This window comes from Arvicanthis niloticus, chromosome 9, assembly GCF_011762505.2.
Source record: "Arvicanthis niloticus isolate mArvNil1 chromosome 9, mArvNil1.pat.X, whole genome shotgun sequence".
NCBI classification, from domain to species: Eukaryota; Metazoa; Chordata; class Mammalia; order Rodentia; family Muridae; genus Arvicanthis; species Arvicanthis niloticus.
The window spans coordinates 17507737-17531257 of NC_047666.1; the positions used below are offsets into that span (position 1 = coordinate 17507737).

At 38.1% G+C, this 23521-nt stretch overlaps 1 protein-coding gene across 4 annotated transcripts in view; it reads right to left on the reverse strand.

The window, feature by feature from the left end:
* The window catches only part of Ctnna2 (catenin alpha 2), a 1050408-nt gene that overhangs the window by 382622 nt on the left and 644265 nt on the right, over positions 1 to 23521 (reverse strand). The gene's annotated exons all lie outside the window — the stretch shown is intronic.

The window sequence follows — 23521 nt, forward strand, 5'->3', positions numbered from 1 at the left end:
GAGATCTTGTCCATCTTGTTGGCTATTTCACATTGTTGAAACTAAGCAGGGTGAGGTTGGATGTACTCATTTTATTTCAGTTGCTATGATAAAATACACTAACAACAACTTGAGGAGTAAAGCTTTGAGTTTAGTTTTTATTACTGTTTTTGTTATTTGTTTTGTTTTTAACCTCACAATTCCAGGGTATAGTGCATCATTGTGAAGAAGTCAAGGTAGGATCTTGAAACAGTTAGCCAAATCACATCCACAGTCAAGAGCAGAGAGAAATGCATGCATGTTGAGTGAGTATTTAGCTATATTTTTCGATTCTTCTGCAGTCTAGGATCCCAGACCAGGGAATGGTGCTGCTTATGTCCAGTCTGTTTTTTTTTCATACCAATAAAGAAATCAAGATAATCTCCCAAATCAGACATGCCTACAGACCAACACAACGTAAACAGCCACTTATTGAGACTCTCTTCCCAAGTGATTCTAGGTTGTGTCAAGTTGGCATTTGCAACTAACCATCAAGAAAAACTTTTCATCTCAATATTCACAGGCATGACATCACCACCACACATTACAAATACAACTCTCTATATTACAGGAACCAGGGGAGAGAGATGTTCTCTATAATGCCACTAGAGATGAGTTAATTTCCCCAGATTTAGTCTTCTTGTCATATAGAAACCCAATACTCCACTGACAGAAAAGAGTCTTTATCAATAAAGAGTCATTTGACTTAACAGGACAGATTAGAATTTCAAAATTATATGGGAACATGATATTTTGTTTTATTAGGGGGAGTGTTGGACTTAGATTCTCAAAGATAAACTTCACTAGTAGTGACTTCCAAAGTTCTGCTTTGTTCTGCACGTCTACAGTGGTTCTCAATTTTAAACTGTCAGTCTTATAAATAGCCACCTGAACGTGTTAGAGAACCCAGAATGTTCTTAGTTAATCCTGTGGAGAGTAGATTTGACTGCCAAGTGAATATCTCTTCCAAAGTTTATCTGAGTGTTCAATTTATTGTAAATTACATATTCTTAAGGGAAGTCTATGCTGTTTGTTTACCTGGTAGATACCTGAGTTGTCTAAGACTGTCTTTATCTGAATTGAAGTGTGTGATACTCCAAAAATTATAGTACAGTAGTATGCCAATTTTCGTCAGTCTCGAAAACAGTGATTTGAAGAGACTGTCACATAAGTCAAAGCAAATTCAGGGGCTCTGTTAAAACATTAAATAAAGCATGATTGAATTGCTCCCCAACATTTTTCTTCATCACATTAACATTGTGGTCTGGGTTTGATCCAGTGTCTTAATAATGTCCCTTCCTCCCCCCCACCCCCCGTGAAAAAAATAGGTGATTAAGTTTTCCATTCTACCAGCAGGAAAGTAAACTACTGGTATATGGAGAAACCAGTATCTTTTCTATATCCTGAGACATTTTGGGGGATGGGTGGGTGTCAAGACTGGGTGTCACTGTACAGTCTCAGCAGAACTGTAACTTACTCTGTTGACCAGAGTAACCTTAGATTCAGAGATCTGTCTGCCTCTGCCTCTCATTTGCTGGGATTAAAGGAATTTGCTACTATCACCGACTGGCTAAAATTTGTAGGTCAGGCTGATCTTAAACTCATGACCCTCCAACCTCCACCTGCAGGAAATCCTACTAGCATGTACCACTATAACTAGCCTGAGCTAGTTTTGTGTATGTAGTACAAATTATAGGTGAAAAACTAAAAAAAACAAAAAGAAAACCACAACAAACAAAAATGAGAACCTAGCCTAATAGTTTGGATAAAGCAAAGAAATGTAGAAGGAATAGAAATAGAGGTGCTCATAGGAACCGAACAGGAAGAGTAAAGAAAGGATTGCGTGTTGTGGGACCCAGTATGAAGAGTGAGTTTCTGATTCATGGTTTCTCTGGAAGATATCACTTTCCTCTCATATTAGTTATATTAGTTAAAGTAATGCACTTGGGTCTTACATTTCACAGTCAATTTTGCAAGTCTTGGTTTATGGGCCTGGTGAAAGCATCAGGGTGACCCTTGGCTTCTTGGGTAATGAATTTGGCTAAGCAAGTCAAAACTGTCCGTGTTACTAACAATGTTAACTTAAACACAGCTCACAGGGACTTTAATTCTATGATCAAGCTGGTATTTGAATACCTCATAAAGATAATTGTTAATTAGTTTTAGATGTTTTAATTAAAATAGATTAATATGAAAAAAAAACAAGTGGCAAAGGTACCAATAGTTACCATATGCTTGATAAAAAGATTGCCCAGGATTATAAGATTGCCATGAATGTATATGTATGTTCATGTTATATTCATGTATGTTCATGTGTGTATGCATATGTGTATATGTGTGTGTGCATGTGTGTGCAGATGCATGAGTGTATATGTTCATGCATACATATGAGTGTGTGTATTTGTGTGTCGATATCATTTCTTAGGCACCATCAACTTTTTTATTCTTATTTTTTTTATTTTTGAGACAGGTTCTTTTATTGGCCCGGAACTGGCCAAGTAGACCCAGATGGCTGGCCAATGAGTTCCCAAGATCTGCCCACCTCTGCTTTCCCCTACAAGAACTAAGATTATAAGCACATGCCATGATGCCTAGCTTTTGTTTAAATGTGAGTTGTGATGATCAAAGTCATTCTCCTGCATTCCTATCAAGTATGTTATCTGCCGAGCCATATTCCTAGTTCAAGAATTTTCATTTGTAAGTAGAAGGCCATTGAGGAGCACAGAGGCATACAGCTCTTAAACACAATCCCATTTCTGATGTTAAAAAGGATGGAAATATCATAATGAAGTTGAATGAATTTGGAATGGAAGGAAAGAAATCCTACTCTCATTTTTCTGAATGATGAAGAATGATATCGAAACATTCTTGAGAAATATCTAAATTACATTATCAAAGTTTGAGTTCCAACACAGCCAAGGAGTAATATGACTTGCATTACATTCACAAGGTCTTATTGAGTGCATTACTCATATTTCCATCACTGCTCAAAATGAGTACATGAGGTGGATCAAGTGAGCATAGCTCCTATCGACTCATATGTTTGAATACTTGGTTCCTGTTGGTAAACTATTGGGGAAAGATTAGAAGGTGTGGCCCTGTTAGAGGATGTGTGTCACTGGAAGTATGTTTTAAGGTTCAAGAGACTTGTCACATTTTTGAGGTAGCTCTCTGTCTCCTTCTTGTAGATTGAATGAGAGGTCTCAGCTGTACGGGTGCTCTAGTCACCTGTACCATGCTTTCCCCCTCTCCCCATAGACTCTGACCCTCTGCAAACATAAGCCCAATTGTTATGAGTTGCCTTGGTCACTGTGTTTTTATCACAGCAATAGAAAACTAACTAGTACGCCTATGACAATAAACTTTCCCTGATCTCAGCCAATGCCTGCATAGTTCCACTGCATTGAGATTTTGGTAACATAGTATATTATGTTCAAGTGCACATCAGAGAAGGAATGGGGGTTCAAAGGCTGAAAAAAAGGAATGAAAAGGTTCTGATATTCTATTCAAGGGCACATATCTAACAACCTAACTGTCTTAAATTATTTTCAAGTCCCTAAAGGTTTCATTAATTCCCAATAGTACCACATCAGATCCCGGCCTTTAATGCATGGTCCACCATTCAAGAACCAAATAATGTTGCTGACTTAAGCAGACAACGTTTTCTCACACGACTGCATTGCACAACCTCACTCCCAGGAGTGCACTTAGCTACTCATAACCACTCTTGAAAAACCACCATTTTTTCAGAAAAGTGTTACAGCCTAGAGCCCTTACATTCCAAGCAACCTTACTGGTATTCTGATCAGTGTTTGGCTTTAGACTAGCACAGTAGTCACCCATGACCATAAAAAGGCTAGAAAATGGATTTTTTCTTTTTATTGTGATATTCTGGTCTTCTAAGAGTTGTCATCTGTATCCTGTACCAATGATTCAGAGAACAATAAATACACCTAATGGGACTGAGTGAAATTAAATCTTTCTTCAGTGATTTATAAGACAGCATGGGATTATTCTTGGGAATATAAATTTTCATTTTATAGGAATTGAGATGGCAGAGTATGTGTAAGAAATTAGACAGAATCTTTCCGAGATTTATCTTTCCACAGCTTCTGATGTTTGTTCTCATCATTTGTCTGTAAATGGGAGGTTTTGACTTTAATTAGAGATTGAGTTCTAAATGAGAATCTATAAGAAATAGTGGGGAAAAAACATATGGTCTATGCCCATTGGCAAGTCATTAAACTTTTTGGTACCATGGCTTTGACACCTTGAAACCAAAATAATATTAAATAACATGAAATCCTTATCTGACAGGACTCTAACTTTTAAAATACCACAAAGGAAGCAGAAATCAACTTAGCTATCTTTACCCTTGGTTGCATTGCACATTTGTCCACCTGATGACCAATCCTTTCTATTTTGGGGCTTTAATTTAGTTGAAAACTATGCCAGAGTGTGCTTGCATCTTGGGATTCAGGATTCAGTGCACAGCCATGTCTGCCATAGGCACAAACAACCTTTGGGCAATGACTGCCTTTCCAACTTACATAGCACTGGGAATACCCAGAAAAGCAAGAGTTGGATTTGTTGAGTTTGCACTGACCCTGGGATCCTATCTGCTTCCCCAGGCAGAAAATCCTCATTCCAGACAACAGAAACTCAGCTTGCTTTTATGAGAAAATATCTGGTTAAGTGGTAGACATATTGGAGAGAAGACACTGTTGAACCTGAGAGAGATACTCCAGTAAATTTCTTTTTGTCACAAAAGGAAATCAGACAACCTTTCTCCTCATCCTCCTTGGAACAGCGATCAGCTCAGACTCCTGCTTCTACCTGGGTTTCACCTGTTGCTTCCATTTCCCAGTTTTTTTCTTCAGATATCTCATGAAATGTGCCCTCCTCAGAAAATGTCTTTGTGTTCTTCAGGCTTTTAGCTTCTCCTGTTTTATGCTGCCATCAAAATGCACACTCTCCTTCTTTGCATGTCACTTCTGGCTGTGTACCTGGGTGACAATCATCCATGAGGGCAGAGGAGTCTCTCTTAGCATTACAGACCACATGCCTTAAATGAGAGCCTTACTAGCAAAGTCTGCTTAAGATGCTATTTCAGTAGCTTGCCCTGTATCGTATCATATCCAAGATTTACTCTCTTTCAGTGTATGCAATAGCACTAGCTTCACTATTCTCCCTACAAAATACATGCATTTTCAGTGTGATACTGCTAGGATATTGTGCTTTTAGGAAGTGGTTGAACCATAAGGATTTTTTTTTTTTTTTTTTTTTTTTTTTTTGTGAATGGGATCAAAGGTATTATAAAATTATCTTTCACATAGCATCTGGTTACCTTACTTTTCTCTCTTCTACATAGGAAGCACATGGCAGAAAGGTCCTTACCAGAACAAATGCCCAAGGTGTCACCTTGGGCTTTGAAGTCCCCAGGCTATGAGGAATTAATTCTTGTTGTTTATGAACTATCAAATCTGTGTTACTCTGTTATAGCATCTTAAATTGTAGCCTGTCTTATTCTTAGTTTACTCATAGTCCCTCTGTCTGTTTCCTTTTTCATTCTCTTCCATAATGCTTATCTTATTCTCTAAATAAGATTGTTCAAAGACAATACATTTGTTAGAGTTGTGCTATCCACATTGCATCTACTAGTAGTTAGGGAGGAAGAGGATGGGAAGTGTCAATAGAGGCTATCTAAGACCGTGAGTATGAAAAAGAAGGGAGCCTTTGGGGGCAGTGTTCTAACCCTCATGTATCCTGCAGAGGACTACAGAGCTAGACCAGTATTTCCTTCTCAATCCTAAAAGATATCAGAGTGCTTAGGAAGTAGCCCAATCTGTGCTGGGAGCACATTTTAGAATACACATGCCCGTCCTCATTCCTATCTGGGACACTGACTGGGAAATTTAGACATTAAACCTCTTTTCCTTCTTGTCTGTAAACATGGTCCAATTTACTTGACTTCCCAGTATTGAGCTCCAAAAGGGACTTCCAAGGAAGGTAAAACCTGATAAAGGATGTTCTGAAATACTAGGCATCAATTAACCTTCATGCATTGTGATTACATGATGAGGAGTTTGCTGCAGTGTCTCGTAATGAGTCACTAAGCTTGCAGCACACCTGGGTGTGGCAAAGCCACCAAGTAGGTACTGTGGGCGAAAAATTGGCAAGAGGCAGGAGTACATCTGTCGCTGGCCCACAGGCTTCTGAAGAAAAACCCCCCACCTCCAGCCACCTACTACCATCTGCTGCTCCATACAGGAATCAAACACACATTCCAGTGGATGATTCCATTGGACAAGAACTTTTTGTGTGCCTACCCAAGCTATTCACATAAACACTTCCTAGGCAAGAGGGCCTCTCCAGAGAGTGATGGAGATGGTTGTAGAAGGACCTGAAAGATAACACACATGGTATAAAGTAATATCAGACACTACTCTAAGAGTATGAGATTACTTATAAGCCTGGAACTAACCTTCTCTAGGCAAATCCTATGACTGCTATATGACCTCTGGCTCCAACACTGTTTTCTCAAATGGGGAAACTGGAAGTATGAAAAAAAAATGTTGCATTCCTTGATAAGATCACAGAGTCAGACAAGACTATCTAAGAGTTTCCATTACTGTGAAGAGACACTGTGACCAAGGTATCTTGTATGAAAGAAAATATTTAACACGGATTAGCTTACAGTTTCAGAGGTTCAGTTCATTATCATTAGGTCAGAAAGAATTGGCAGAAGACAGAAAACATGTGTCTGGAAGTGCCAAGGGTTCTACATCTTGACCTGAAGGCAGCCAGCAGGAGGATCCCTTTAGCACTTGGCAGAGCTTGAACATAGATACCTCAAAGCCCACTCCCACAGTGGCAAACTTCCTCCACCAAGGTCATACATCCTTCAATAATGCCATACCTCTTAATAGTGCCACTTCCCTTGGGCCAAGCATATTTAAAACCCCACAAAACCAATATTCTGAATTTGACACTCTGCCACAGTTATACATGTCTGATTATATATCAGAATATGTGGAAATTAAATATAAAAAAATAATGAAACAAAAATTGAAGCCTAAAGATTTGAATTTCCAGGATCCCATTGAAAATGACAGAACTGGAGAGAGAGAGAGTTCAGCAGTTAAGAGCTCTTGAGTTTGGGTGACAGGATCTATCTCAGGCACCTGTATCTCCAGCTTCATGGGATCCAATACCCTCTTTTGGCTTCCACAGATACCTTAATGCTTGTGTAAACACACACACAGGTACACACAAAATGAATTATTTACAAGATGTTTAGAAGGAAGAAAATAACTTAATTAGATGGTCTCTAGACATAACCAAAGAAATTTCACTTCTCAAAAAACATAGATGTGGTAGAACATACTTGGAAGATTATATCCCAGGTTTCTCATTTTAGCCATTATTGTACTGTATTGAAATGAGGATGTAAAAGGAAGTCATTCAAAGATCTAGAAGGTCATAAAGACGAGACCAGGCACACCAGGAAACTGGTTACAACTGGTTAAAATTTAAACTGGTTACAACTGGTTAAAATTTTATATATTTTATATATAAAATAATTGAATTAAAAATGGATACAGCAGCAAAAGTTATGGGCAACCATATAAAAATGAAAAAGGTGTTGTCTCTGCATCTTTAACACTAAGTAATTGAAGAGGCTAGGCTGAGCAATCAGAATGCCTTTTTGTCTTTTCATCTTCAACACCACTTTCTTCTGACATTTGAAACAGCCTTCACTGATTTCACTAGATGTTCCTTCCTTGAGCTCACGTCTGTACTCCAGTCTCTGTATTGAGAGCAGAAAGACTATTGATACACTAGTGTCTCAAACTCATCCATACCTGTATCCCATCTATGCTGGTCCTGCTGAATGACTGCTAGAATCTTTATCTAGGGTATGAAATACTTTCTGTTATATTTTAGTGGGATCATGGAAATTACTTTCTTATATAGTTAATGTAGGTACAAACATCTTTAGTTTTCTTCTTAATGTTGTCCTTTCATGCTCTTTTCCAAAGTGATCGCATTATCTCTCTCTATCGTTTTCACAGATATTTATCTTATCATATTTTTTAAGTCCCTAACATTTTTGAAGACGCACACCGACTTTATCTTCTATCTAAAATACCAACTATAACAAACTGCATGCCAATGGAGAAGTGTTTTTGACTTATTAGGAAGGATGCAGAAATAGGAAATTTCCATTATGATGTAGTGTACTGTCTGCAAACTGTCTCAGCCCTCTTGTCTGTACTGTCCCCATGCTAGTTTTATTTTCCATGTGTCCCTGAGATTAGTGAACAAAGACTTTTAATAATGGGATTCCAAGCATCAGTCATTAATGAAGCAGATGGTGGTGGGCATTCAATTCTACTGAAATCATAACCTCTAAACATTTGCTTCTTGTGCCAATTGAGTAAAGTCAAAACAGAAAAGAACGATAAGAATGCCAGGGCATGGGATAATTTCCATCATTTTCTAGTGAGATCAAAGGCTGACACATTCTTGTTTGATTACTGTAGAGACAGATATCATTATTGCTGGGCCTGACGTTCAAATCTAGATGAAAGTTCTGGACTTATTTATGGAAATAGGTAAGCTGGGAAATGCAATCGCTATTTGTAAATCACTTTGCTATAACCTTCTTCTCCAATGTTGTTAAATGGCAAAACGCAATGGATGCTATTTTAGCTATGAGCATAAGAAAATAAATCCCTGTGGCAGCATGCATCTGTCAAGGGATTTGATGATCTGCAAAGCATTTCTTGGTATTAAGCAAACAATCTTACACTTCTAAGGGCGATTCTCATTGATATGTGTGAGATGCACACTCTATTATTTATGGTTAAGTGCAAATTCAAATTGGATAGGTTTAAGAAAAATGCAAAATTAACGGACATGTACATTAAAAGACCTAACATGGTAATTATGAATCCTGTGTGGATAATTTAAACACACTGACATTATAATATGCTTTAATGTACCTGGGTACAGCTTTGGAATGAAAAAATGTGTTTCTTTTAAAAGATTTGTGTAGAATTACCATAAGTGTTGCTGGAGAAATATTCAGTGCTGCCAAAGGTTTCAGTAAGACATGCTGCAGAATAGTGTAATCAGTTTTAGACTAGAAGATAAAAGGGGCTATCCAGTGGGACTTACTGTGACAATAAAAATATAGAATATGTGTACCATTGAATACACTAACTGTCACTACCCATGTGAGAATACAATGGGCATAATGACTACCAAAACTTAACTCAAATGGCAAATTCAAATAAATGTATACAAAGATAGTGGCTACCATATTGAAATCAGAGCTTTCACATGAAATTTACCACAAAAAAGTGTCCTTTGCTTTAAATCACTCCATTTTCTCATTTGTAAAGTAGTTTACAAAAATGTGACTGCTTGGGAACATCATACATGCATGTAACTTGTTCTGATCAAATCCAGCCCATCCATCCAGTTCCCTCCCTATACCATCCAGCACTTTTCCCTCTCATGTTACCTTTCATTCACATATTTTTTTTGTTGTTGTTGGTTGGTTTTAGAACTCAATGAATCTATTTAATGCTGCCTATATGTTCAAGGGTGTAGGGTGGTCTACAAGAGCATGAATAGTTTCTTAGTGGTCTCATCCTTGAAGAAAGCTTATTCTACCTCACCCAACAGCAATCAATTGTCAACAGCTTCTTCTCACCTAGAGGTGGGACTTGATGAGCCCCTCCTTGGGACTTATTCTGGGATTCTGGTCGCTTGATTTTGTGTAGTCCGTTTGTATACAGTCAGAGTCCCTGTAAATTTATGTATGCACCAGCTATGCTATGTCCAACCCAGAAATAACTATTTTGATGCAGATTTTCACTACTTTTGGCTCTTATAGTTCCCCTGCTTCCTGACTGTATGATGATGGCTGATTCTTGGGAGAAGGAACTGATATAGATGTCCCATTTAGGGTCGAGCACTTTATAGTATTGAGTTTTCTGCACTTTGGATATTTATGGGTCTCTGCATAAATTACCACCCATTAAATAAAGAGCTTCTCTGATGAGGGTTGCTAGATGCACTAATACATAAGTATGAAGAGGAGAACTCAGAGACATTTATTATTACGCCCATTTAGCAGAAAAACAAACAGTATTGAGTTGTCCCTTAGAAGTTATGACCTAGCTAATCACATGGAAGTATCAGGCATGAGTTCTATTTTGTGGAGTGGGATTTACATCCAATTAGAAAGTGGTTGGTCACTCACCTGACAGTTCATGTGCAAAACACTTTGAACAAAATAATACTCTTCATTTTGTCAACTTCCAAAATTTTAATCTATAATCATCAATCCACAAAGGAAAACAAAAAAAAACACTGATAATTATATATCTTGCTATGAAGCAACTGTTTGTCACCTTCATCCAATCAGATTAAAGGAGTGCTCTAAAATGAACCTTCAGAAAGTTCATCTGCTGGTTGTCAGGGAACTTGCGTGAGATATTTCTATTACTATTTCTGTCAATGTCATTCATCTTCAGATTTGAAAACTTTGAAAGTTGTTAGTTTTACATCGTAGGAACATTTTGGAGGCTTGTATTCAGGACATGGTAATAGTTAGAATAGACTATGTACAAATTAACCAACAGGATAGGAAGAGGTGACAATATGTCCACATTATTGATGAAAACACTGTGAACTCTAATCTGTCTGAAACTTGCAGAAGCTGGCTTCTCCAACAGAGAAAAAAAACTGCCCAAGACCCTGAGATTTTGGGATCAGTCTTAGAGGTGTGTGCAGAGAAAGGTAAATGGAAGTCTACAGAGCTACACAGCCTAATAGAGCATGCATCACACACTTAGAGAAATCAGAGGGAATAGAGAAGTTCTGGGGACACGTACCTCCCCAGGAGTTTCATTTTTAAGAAAGTCTCTCTAAATTATTAAAATAAAGAAAACTTATATTAATACTGTAATTATTATTAAGAAACAACCTCAGAACCACACATGATATGAAAGTGATTCTGAGTTACCCATGAAGCCATATACTTACAGCATATTCCTGCAACAGTGAGGTCCTGGGAAGCCATCTACTGCTTTACTAACAAGAAAATAGTTGTTGAGTTTTCTACAGAACAGAACACTCTATTTCCAATAATAGAGAAAGACTAGAGAAAAGAAAACATTTTCCAAGTTTCTAGTTACTATAAATTAAAAAATAAATATTAAGAAATATGTTCTGCAGCTTTATAGATTTAGGATTACCAAATATATGTTATGGAGAGCCTCACATATAAAACAGGTTCTGAAGTATATTAGGATATATATTTATATATAAGTAGGTATCAAATGTTCATAATAAGATTTCTACCAAGGTGATAAGAGTCGCACATGAGTTATTGTTCTTTTAAATACATATTCTACTTTCTGATAGAATTATTATATATTTTTAATTAAAAGGAAAGTGATTTATCTTACTGAAGATTATTTTTAAGAAGTTGTGGGGACTAGAATAATAGTTCAAAAAGTAGACTGCTTGCCCTGTATGCCTTTATGTACAAAGACCTATCTTTGGTTCTCAGAAATCTTGTTTTTTGTTTGCTTGTTTCTTTTCTTTCTTTTTTTTTTTTTTTTTTTTTGTTTTGTTTGAAACAGTTTCTCTGTGTGCCTTGGATATTCTGAAATTTATTATCTAGACTAAACTGGCCACAAACTCACAGAGATCCTTTTGTCTCTGCTTCCCTAGTGCTAAGCATAATGAAATGTGTTACCATGACCAGCTCACAAAAACCATGTTAATAACAATAAAGAGATGTGAGGAGTAGTGTCTACTTATAGTTCTATCACTGGGAAGTCAGAGACAGGTAGATCCCTGGAATTTTCAGGCCACTGAGCCTAGCTGAATGACATGTCCATGCTAATGAGAGAGCCTATATCACGAAAACTGATGGGAAGCAGCTGAGAACGATACCTGTTTGATTGTTGGCCTTCATTTGCAGGCTGCAACACATGTTCTTGAACATATTAATATTACACACACATACATAAACATGTATGTACTTCTGCACATGTAAATACAGGCACTTTCTTCTCTCTCTCTCTGTCTCTCTCTGTCTCTCTCTGTCTCTCTCTCTCTCTCTCTCTCTCTCTCTCTCTCTCTCTCTCTAGCTTGGTTGACACAGTGAGTTCTAGCCTAGCCAGGAAAAGCAGAGAGACTTTGTCTCAAAAAAAAAAAAAAAGACCCAAAACAAAAACAAATTACAAGTGTTCAGCTTTGCAGACATTACTGTATCTCTGAAAGTCATATGAAGAATCCACTGGTTAAGTGTAATATGATGCTGTGGGATACCAGGAAAAGGCTAATAGTCCTACTGAAACATCTTCAGACATGAGGAAATTCCAGTTCATTTAATGGTAGATACATGTTAATAAGTGGCTATAAATATTCATCACTCATTTTTGTCCTTAATTTTATGTAAACTGTAAATATAATTTTCAAATACTTAAAAAATTGGAAAATTATAAAGATCTCTTTCTCTGTATGTTTCCACATGTGTGTGTGCATGTGTGTGTGTGCGTGTGTGTGTGCATGTGTGTAGAGAGACCAGAGAGCAAATTTGAATATCACCATTCAGGTGCCATTCTCTCTCTCTCTCTCTCTCTCTCTCTCTCTCTCTCTCTCTCTCTCTCTCTCTCTCTCTCTTTTTTAGAGTCTTCTTTATCACAACATGATTATGATATCTGGCCAGAAATCTCCAAGGAAACACTTTTCTATTCTTTTTCAAAGCTGGATTGCAAATACTAACCACCATTCACACATTTTTCCTTTAGGTTCTGAGAATTGAACTCTGATCCTCAGGCTTAGATACTGATCACTTTACTGAGACATCTCCACCCCACCCCCCCATGGTCTCTTTATAGTACTGGAGTTGGACACTAGAACATTCAAAGAGCCACCTCTGTCTGTGTGAACAGTTGAAGATACACAACCACCTGGACACTGACATTTTATCTTGACAATTTAAGGAAGCCAACTGTGCCTCTCCCACTTCATAGGAATAGCTCAAGATAGCTACAAACTGGTGTTTAAAATATATTGGGAAGTGCTTGAGAGCACGCAAACTGCTCTGTAATGAAGTCATTAAACTGAAGGGAGCTAATTTCTGAGGTACATTCTAACCTACAACCCAAGCCAGAAAGCAGGAGTCAATAAACTTTTATGGGGTTCTATAACCAAGCCATCTTAGGAGCTAAATTACCAAAGCTCATTATAAGGTGTGTTTGACCAGCAATGCCCGAACTGACATTTGCTGTGCGAGAAAAATAAAGTTAGCCAATGGACATTAAATTTCTTCCTAAATCCACAAGCATATGTGTCATGTAAGGAGAGCCATACATGCTTATGCATGAACTGGGAAGCGAATATCACATCTCATTTGGACAACGAACCTAAAGTTAAGCAATTCAATTGAGCCTCAAACTGCAAGAACAGCTGTGTGGTCAGGCTGCCTCTGAGGGGCTGCTCGTTGCTTGGGTGGCCCACTACACAGTCAGCTCACAGAAAGCAAGTACATGTCTGTCTATTAGCAGTTGCCAGTGCCAACACTGGGCCAGGCACATGATGGAAACTATTTAAGTATTTTGGGAGAAATACTTCCATATTCATTATTCTCATGGTCACCAGAGAAAAATGAACCTTGCGGCTTCAAAGGTTTAGTTTAATTATCAATCACCAACGATCGCTCCTCCTCATTTCCCCTTTTTTGTCTTTACAGGGATTGACTCCAGTGCCTTCAGCATGTAAGGCAAATGATCACCAGTGAACTATCTTCCACCTATGACTGTTCTCTTAACGTTTTGCAACTCCAAAAGATGGACACAAGGGATCTTATTCAAAGCCCAATACAAGTGGCCTCTTCTTTTTGCTGCTCCATACATTCCACCCATGTTTCTGCTCTTAGACTATACTAATAACTTCCTGACTTCTAGCCAATTACTGAGAATTGGTGGCCATACATTGTCCTGGTTTATCCAAATAAGTGTATACCTTTTACTTTAAAGTCATACACACATGTTCTCTCTCTCTCTCTCTCTCTCTCTCTCTCTCTCTCTCTCTCTCTCTCTCTCAGAGAGAGAGAAAATGCAGATGGAGAAAGAGACACAGAGAGACACATATACAGAGAAATGGAAATGAATATATGTAGCCTATGCTTTATACAAACATTTTACTGGAAATCATAAGACAAGACCTTAGGCTAGCTAATTCATTCCTGAGCCTTGAGGCAAAGGTAGAGCCCTTGACATCAGTAAATAAGATATATTTGTGTATTAAATTCTTAAGAAAGAGTGCAGTGGTTTCAAAAACAAGTAATACAAAATATACAGCAACTGGCTACTGGCCCTCTACCATCTTTTCCCATTATCAGAATAATAGAACATCGATCATTCAGATACCTGTTTACAATTGTTATTAATGGCTGCATCACTGAGGAATACTATCCTTCAATGGTTAAGGGTGCAGATGCAAAGACGGACCAGTATTTAACACTGCCTTGGTCAGATGGTTTGAAAAAATTTAACTATTGCCTGTTTTCCATCATTATGGATTATACAACAGAATAACGCAAGGGCCATGAGCACTGGAATTTTTGTGAATGCTAAAAGATGCAAAGAGTATAAAATCCTTGATAAGTACCTGGAACTCAGAAATGACTCACAAGTTAGCAATTGTTTTAGTTTTTAATTTTTGGCCACATGTTGCACTGGTTTAAAATTATAAGGCATATCTTTCCTTTGTGTTGAAACCACAAATTTTATATTCATATAAAATGTGTACGGGTGTTTTGCTTGGATACATGCCTGGTGTCCATGGAGGGCATTGGAGCCCCTGGAACTGGATTTATAGATGGTTGTGACTGACTATGTGAACGTTGGGAAAAAAACCTGTGTCCTTTGTAAGAACAAGTTGCTCATGACCCCTAAACCATCTATTCTGCTCCCTAAAACCACAAAGTTTATTCAGTTATCATAAATTATATCCCCAAATTAAATATAGCTTTTAATTAAAAACATGTTTTAAAACTATATAATTTTTTTATGAGCCATTATCTCATATGATGCTCTATGAGCCCTGAATCTTAACCTGGAAAAATCAATAAAGAGATATGCCTTTGTCCTTGACTACGGGAACACCACTGGAAAAGGAAGAAATGAGACTGAAACCCACACCTTCCACATTAGAATATAAGCTCTCCTGGCACATAGAAAGAATGGAAGTTTAACAAATACTCAGTTGAGAGTAGATTGTACTCAAAAGAGACTCTTGTGTTTCAGTACATTTTAAGAATACCATGTTGGACCTACACTGTGTAATGAGTGGTACAGTTCTTTAAATAAAGGAACAGAGTTGTATATTACACCCCTTTACAGAGCAGAAACAATGGGGGAGGCACAATACCAAGGAGAATGATCATCAAGTACAGGAATACATAGTGATCACTACTTGATACCGCTGTGGTGGCCCTCAGAATTGCACATCATCTGAGTCTGGGCAAGTGGCCAGAGCAGATCAAATGGACCACAGGAGGTTGGTTGAAGAGATGTCTGATGCCAACAACTCAGCGGAATTCTACCTCCCACTCACTCTGGTGCTATGCTCACATCTCCTTAAAACCTTGACATTCAGTGAACAGCAGAATGGTGGAGTCAATGTTTCCAATGATGTATGAATTGGAAAATATCTACAAATGGACCATTTTGTTGTGTATGATGATACAGCAGTTACCAAACATTACTGCATACAAAAATCACAAGTTCAAGTTCCTGCCCAAATGGAAAAGGTCTAATTAGAACATGTGCCAAGCACACTTATATCCAATATAGTATATACATGAGTGATGCAAAGACTGGGCCAGGGTTTCGCTTGCTATAGAATCTACCTGCTGGCCCTGATACAGATAAAGAGCCTTGCTCACACTAGTCAAATATCTCTTCTCTGGGTGTCAAGTCATTTTCTCAATAGAACTGGATTACTAATAACGTCTGTAATGGTTGTGATAGGTGCTTCTTTCTTTGGATCATGCATTCAAAGCAAAGTTCTTTTCATTACCTATTATGTCTGTCTCAACATATGTCTTTTCGCCTGGGAGATGGATCTAGGTCTAGTCTCCAATGTTCTATCACTCAGAGTTATGTTGCTTATTGACACTCCTTTTGTCTTTGAAGGGAAGACAAAAGGCCACCAGCTGTGCAAACATTTCTGAGTATGCTTCAATGAAAAGTTTCCTGTCCCAAGAGGAATCACACAGAGAGACCTTTAAGATCCCCATATCCATTGCAATAATGTCATAATGTACCCTTGATGATGCACTAGGACTTCTTACCTGGATAAGCCTGCCTAGACATCTTTAGTACATATAATACCACGCCCCGCCATCTTCACACTCCACCGGGCCATTCATTTCCTGCACCATCAACAGAATATCACATCTCACACTCCTTGTGATGCTGGCTGTTTGGGCACTCTACATCCTCATTTCTTAGAACCTGCATCTACAGACAGGTGTCAAACAAATTAAGTTGACTTTTCAGATAATGAATTTATCCTTGGTTACAAGGATACAAGGTTACAAAGCTACAAGCTTTCTAAATGAAAAAAAGAAAAAGAAAAAAAATCAATCAATAAATAACCTGAAGATTTTCAAGACAGGAAGAGGTTTAAACAGAAAGTTTTCCTGGCTTTGGACTGACCAAAACTGGCTGCTACTGTGTCCATAGAAAGAGCTCAGAAAAACATTAAAGGCATATAGTAAGAGAAACTTATGCATTTATCCAGCTCTTTATTTTATATCTATTGCTAGGAATGTATTGTAAAATGTTATGTTGTTAAGATAAAACAGTTTAGGAAATTTCTCAGAACAAATAGAATCTTCTGTCTGTGACATACACAACACACCCCAAGCTTATACAGTATCCAGCCGCCACAACTGGATAAGAAAACGTTGCTGACTCCTAGGTACCTTGGTTCTGGCTACAAATCAAATCTAGAATGCAAGTGGCCAAGATGATTGTTGGAGTGTGGTTGCATCACGGGGTTCTCTGTATTCATAGACAGCAACCTCTGGGCACCTTGTTCAATCATTACTTCTTCTGGACGAAGCGCCAGAAGCAGCTCTGTAAGTGAGAGCAGGAATGCCAGAGGAAAAGATGGATCCTCATGAATGGCTGCAGACTAAGCTGCACAGTGCCTGGTAACTCACAGCCAGGGACTGATGAATCACATTCAGTGGAACTCCTTGAAGACCTACCTTTCAGCCTCTCCCCTCTGCACTGCATTCATCACTGAGGTGCTACATGGAGGCCACAGAATGTGATCAATAGTTCTTTTTCCTGTCTGCCATTTCCCCAGAGCTGAGAAAGGAGCATTAGCATGCACAGGGCTTTCTATATTTTAAAAAGTCTTTTTCTACATGCATCATCTTGAATCTTGCCTCTTTGACAATGCTCTTAGGTAGGCATCATTATTACATTCACTTTAAGGTCAGTTAAATACCTTGCAGAGGAGAATGCTGCTGATGCAAGGGGGCTTCGGTTTTAGAAGATCAGATGCCTGACTCTAAGTAACTATATATTATACGCATACATATATTTATACACTTACATATATGTGTGTGTTTATATTATGATTTATGATTTTTCCATGGCATGAACTATGAGACTTGATGGTGTAGATTTATGATTTATGGCATGAAGGTAAGAATGTAACAATTAAGCAAGTGTCACTGTCCCCTTTAGTCTGTGGGAGTTTCCTAATTAGGCTATCCTTTTTTTTATTACTGAAAATAGATTCTTCTCCCATGAAATACATTCCAACCACACTATCTTTAAAGTCCTGCTAAAAGTACAAGAGAAACCAATGAATATCATTACTAATTCAGGGTTCTGCTTCAAGCATCTAGTCCTGTGCAATTTTTGTTAACACCCATTCATTCATGACTTTGTAGAGACGTGTCTTATGTCTAGTCTAAGCAGAATTTTGGTGCTTTCTTAATGGAGATGAGGCTTTGACATTGTGAAGCTCTCTGATGATGAGGCTAGATTCCTTTAGCACTTCTTATTGATATTATTATAAGTAGGAGGTCACATGACTATGGGTGCTGTGACTCCCTCCCACGGGAGGAAGAAACCTGAAGAGGTAGTATGGGTTTTTATAGATAGGACAAATGCATTTACAAGTTCCAATAAGTTTCCCAAAGGGTCTTGAATATTTCAGGGAAAGAGGACCCAGTTCCTTATCACACTCCCTTGATTTTCAGTGCTTTTGTATTTGAATGTTCTATAGTTTCATTAAATTTACAGGACAAGGAAAGAAGCCGAGAAGATGCACTAAAAACATTTCAGTAAGTGGGCCTCAATGCAAGCTTAAAATCCATAATGCAGGAAGGAGTGGTGCTGGTTAGATAGAGCCCACGCATGTATCCCCAAGAGGAATTTCCTCTGACATTGAGGAGGAAAACTGAATTCACACTGCATGGCTGAGGGCGGCAACAATACGCTTTACCTCTAATGGCTTTCTGAAATGCTGCCTTCCGCCTGTTGGCAAAGGAAGCCTATTAATAAAGGGAGTGTGTCTGGGAACCAGCTACAGATAGCAGGCCTTTGCAGATTCGCTGTGATCGGAAAGCTTGCTGCTTAATACATCCCCAGTCCACACTGAAACAGCTTCATTTAATAAAGCAGTATTATGGAAACATAAATGTGTTAAAAAGTAGGCACCAGTGACACCTAAAGCTCTCAGAGAACTTTCAATTTCTTGAGGGGAAGATTAGCAGGAACATGTAGTTCTCTCTCTCTCTCTCTCTCTCTCTCTCTCTCTCTCTCTCTCTCTCTCTCTCTCTGTGTGTGTGTGTGTGTGTGTGTGCTATTTATATATTCCCTCAATGGATACTGTCCTATGAGATTCTAGTTTGTGTCAAGTTGAATGTAGTTTCTAACCAGCACACCAAAAAACCAAGAGAACCTCTTACATTTGCCAATAAAGCATTCTCTTCAGAAGCATTATTTTTATCTCAGGGAAATGTGGGCCATTTTATTTGGCCATGACAAAACTACATGGGGGTGCTAAAAGTATTGAATCTCCAAAAAAAGACACAGAAGTGTGATGGGCAATTTCTCTCATCAAAATGAGTTAGTCATTTATCTCCTGAGACAATTCATGCAGACAGGGCTCAGAAATCAATCTGAAAGAAATCAGCATTATAAAATATAAATATGGGAGTGAAGCCCAGCAATTATGCCTTACTCAGATCATTCTGCATTTTCTTTTCTTCCTGAAGTGTGGTGGGGAGAGGAAACAGTGGTCAGCTGTGAGAGCTAACTGTAGCCTTTACTGACTTCGCTGTGACACTGAAACCAGAATAACAAGTTTCTGTGCTACCCCTATGGGATTGTGTGAGGGTTCAAACTGTGTCTGCAGAAGGTTATACCACTATGAGACATTTCAGCTAAGCCTGGAAGAACTGGGGAATCTGGCCAAACACAGACCAATCTGAGAGAATGCTAACTAGTGATATTGGAATATGGATAAAAGTCAGAGGGAGAAGGAATCCAGGGGTTGGGATTAGCTCACGCCTATGATCACATATAGGTTGATACAGTGGTGGCATATCTGTCTAGTTGCTTTGTGAACCACACAGACAGAGGACTGTGGAAGCACTCCACTCAATGAGCAATGGCACACAGCCCCCAGGCTCTCTGTCGACTGTTTCTCAGCCAAGTCAAAGTTTTCCTTTAAAAAACAGCATGATTTTGTCAAATATGAATACTACTTTCATAGTTATTTTTGCTACCTCCATATCCTGCTTATTCTTTAAAGAAGCCACCCTTTCCATGTCTGATGAGGAAAAAAAAAAACACATACATTAGCTTTGTATAGGGAAGAGGAGTATCTATTTCTTCTAATGCACATTAGTGTGCACAGTGACTTTCCTAATACATACCGAAGTGCACAGCTGTGACAGTGGGAAGTACCTCTGTATCTCCAAGCTTTGAAACACACTGAATCAGATAATTATGGATTTAGTCCAGCTTTGAAAACCTGTATTACAATCTGTATCAAAGGCCCAGTCCAAAGTAATTCTTGACCTCCCTAGACCGATGGTATCTCTTTCTCATACTGCCTTCCTATTCTCTTTCAAGTATTTTCCTTTCTTATATTACTTTTTATTTCTCTACAGTCTTCCCTGTTCTTCAACTGAAATGTCATCAGGTTTTTGCTGAAGCACAATGTGGGCAGAAGCATGTGGTAAATGTTATTGGGGATTATCTCAGAAACAGTGTAAACATAATATGCATGACTCGAGACAGATGAAGGAGTTTAAGCAAAATACATACAAAGAGACATAGAAGAATGGATATGATAATACCTCACAACAGAGACAGTCCAAGATGAAGAATAAGCATTTAAACCTTTGCCCAGAATTGAAAGAGCCCATTGAAAGACTCAGAGGAGCAGATTTGAATTCAACTGGTAAAGCGTGTTTGGTTTAGCATGCAAAATACTTAAAAAGATGAAACAACAGAATGTTCCTCCTATTAACCCCACTGCTAAAAGCACTCTGTGATGTTGCCCCAGGCCTGTTTCATTTGCTAATGCATTCTACTATTCTATAAAAATTCTTGCACAAATAGCATGTTTTCTAATGTGCTTCAATCCATATTCTATCGTTTAAGTCATTGAACAAAAGAAGAATGATGAATCACAAAGAGGCTAATACCTTTCCAGTGGAAGAACTGAGAGTAGACTCCTTCAACTATTCATTATTGGTTTTGATGATCCAGATTAAACTTTTACCAAGCTTAGTTCACAATGTTGCCTCTAGAATCCATCACTTTTCGATTGAATACTAAAACTATAATAAAACAGTAATAATTCATCAAATCTAGAAGGAAAACATTTTTATTACATGTATGTATGTATGCATGTGACTGACTCTTGTCTTGTGTACACTCATGCATGGATGCGTGTGCGTGTGTGTGTGTGTGTGTGTGTGTGTGTGTGCACGCATGATGGTGCTACAGCATTATCAAACAACTTAGAAGAGTATATTCGATTCCTCTATGATGTAGATCCCAGATAACAAACTCAGTCATGTGGGAATATAACTTTACCCTCTGAGTTATCTTACCAGCCTAACTTTTTCTCTTTTCTTTTCCTTTCCTTTCCTTTCCTTTCTTTTCTTTTCTTTTTTTCCCTTTCCTTCTTATTTTTAAAAGCAAAGTACCAATGAAAAGAAGTGAAGGGGAGATAATTGAAAATGTATGTTTTGGGAAGAGTCAAATTCATAAAAATGAAGTCAATATAGAACCCAAATGAAGCAACACAAGTAGACGAGCCAGCAAATTCAAAGCCTACCTAAGGTCTCTAAGGCAGAAAACACCTGCAAGATGTGGAACAAAAGAACTGGAAATCCTGTGTCCTGTCTAAATGATTCAATGGCTGCCTTTATAAATACTATGCAGATAAAAAAAATGGTTTATCTCTCCATACTCTACTTTAGAATGAATATGAGTTTGGTCTGGACAAACCAAGTAGTTAAGAGAAGTAACAGGCTTGAAAATGAGTCAGGTCACACAGGTACAATTGCTGGGATATCATACACAGAAGACTCTATGCTTCACAAGGAAATAAAGTACCAAATAAGGTTGGACAACCTGCTCAAATTCACCTGGCTTAGTAGACCAGAGACATACCACATATGCCTCAGCACTCTCAGGCTGGTGTGTTTTCCCAATTCTTTTGTGCTAGATAAGATTTAAAAATTAGACAATAAAAAGAAAGAGGATATGAAAGTATTGTTTCAGGAAGAGGAGTTGGCTTCTGTGTGCAGGTAGGATGAATAACAAATAGGGGGAAGCAGAGAAAATGAATCAGCAGCTGCTCCTCATTTGGTGCCCAAGACATCTTGGTTGGAGTTAACTATCTCTTAGGACTCCTCTTCCAAAGAACTCGATTAAAGAAATTCAAAATCAAATCGTTTTTTTCCCTCAAAGTTACCAACGTAATCACTCCCACCCACCCCTACCCATTATGCAGATACCTCACCTTGCAAACAAGTTACCTCCTACAAGGCCTCTTGTAACCTCCAGAGATTGCATAACCTCTATTCCAGCAGCAGAGAGCCAAGCAACCTTAGATGGCTGGTCATGTTCAAAAGCACGTAGCATGTATTTCTGAGCAGCTAGAGCCCCATTTATTTCCAGAGTGCCCAGATTTGTGTCAACAGTTCACTTTTTGACTTTTTGAAATTGCAAAGTTTCTGTTGACCAGAATTTATTGAGCTATTTTTAAAAAAACACCTAATGTCAGCAAGGGGAACTATTTTTTATCACTGTATGTTGTTTAACAGCTCTTGATGGTGATCAGATTTATTGTACCTATAAAAGGCAGGACAACCCAAGAGGCTGAGCCAAGAACTTTGAATTTCTAAAGAACTAGGCAATGTGGAGCAAAGATTTGAACTGGTACCTTACATGGTCAACAGAAATCATGCGACTACATAACAAGTTAAACATACTTTACATCCCTTATCAAAGAAACTTCTCTTTGGAACAGACAAAGGCCAATACGAAGAACCACAACCAATCAAAATTTTGGAGCCCATTCCCAATGGATATGTGTACAAAACATTCCCATAATTGAGGGTCAGGTAACATCACAGAAGAGGGATCAAAAAATTCTAAGAACAGAAAGTTTGTTGTGAGACTTTGGCTCCTGGAAATGGCAGAAGTTACATCCATAAAGTCTCACTGATACGATTTTTCAAATATGAACAACCAAAGGGCTTGCCAAAGTAGATGGGGACAAGCCCATGAGGTTTCAATTGTACACAAAGAACTGGAGGTAACTGCAGAAAGCTGTGCAGGAGAGGTGGTAGTCCCTAGAGAAGAGCAGACCAATTGGTTATCCAGTGCCAAATAACCCTGAAATATATATACTGGTAATATTTTTACAGACTGAATAGGATATATTTTGAAATATATATGTACATACATAAGCACATATGAATGAAATAACAATTAATAAAATTAGGGGCAATGACTTTGAAGGAGTGTAGAGAAGGGTATATGGCAGAGTTTAGATGAAGGAAAAAGAAAAGGGAAATATTGTAATTATATTATAATCTCAAAAATAAACATAACAAACCAGAAGACATAAAATGATAAAAAAAAAAAAAAAGAAAACTTAAGTATATAACCAAATAAGAATCTATTCTAAAGACTTTTTAAGGCATGTACAGGGGTACATGCTTCACTTGATCTTAGCCAAAAGGGAGAGGAGCGATGTGACATATGGTTATAACCACAATACTTTAGGGCTAGAGGGAGGATTGAGAGTTTGAGGCTCTTCTGAGCTACATGGTTAATTTGATGTCTATGAAAGAGGAGGGCTGTGAATGTAATCCAGTGGTAGAATACACACACAGACTCTCTCTCTG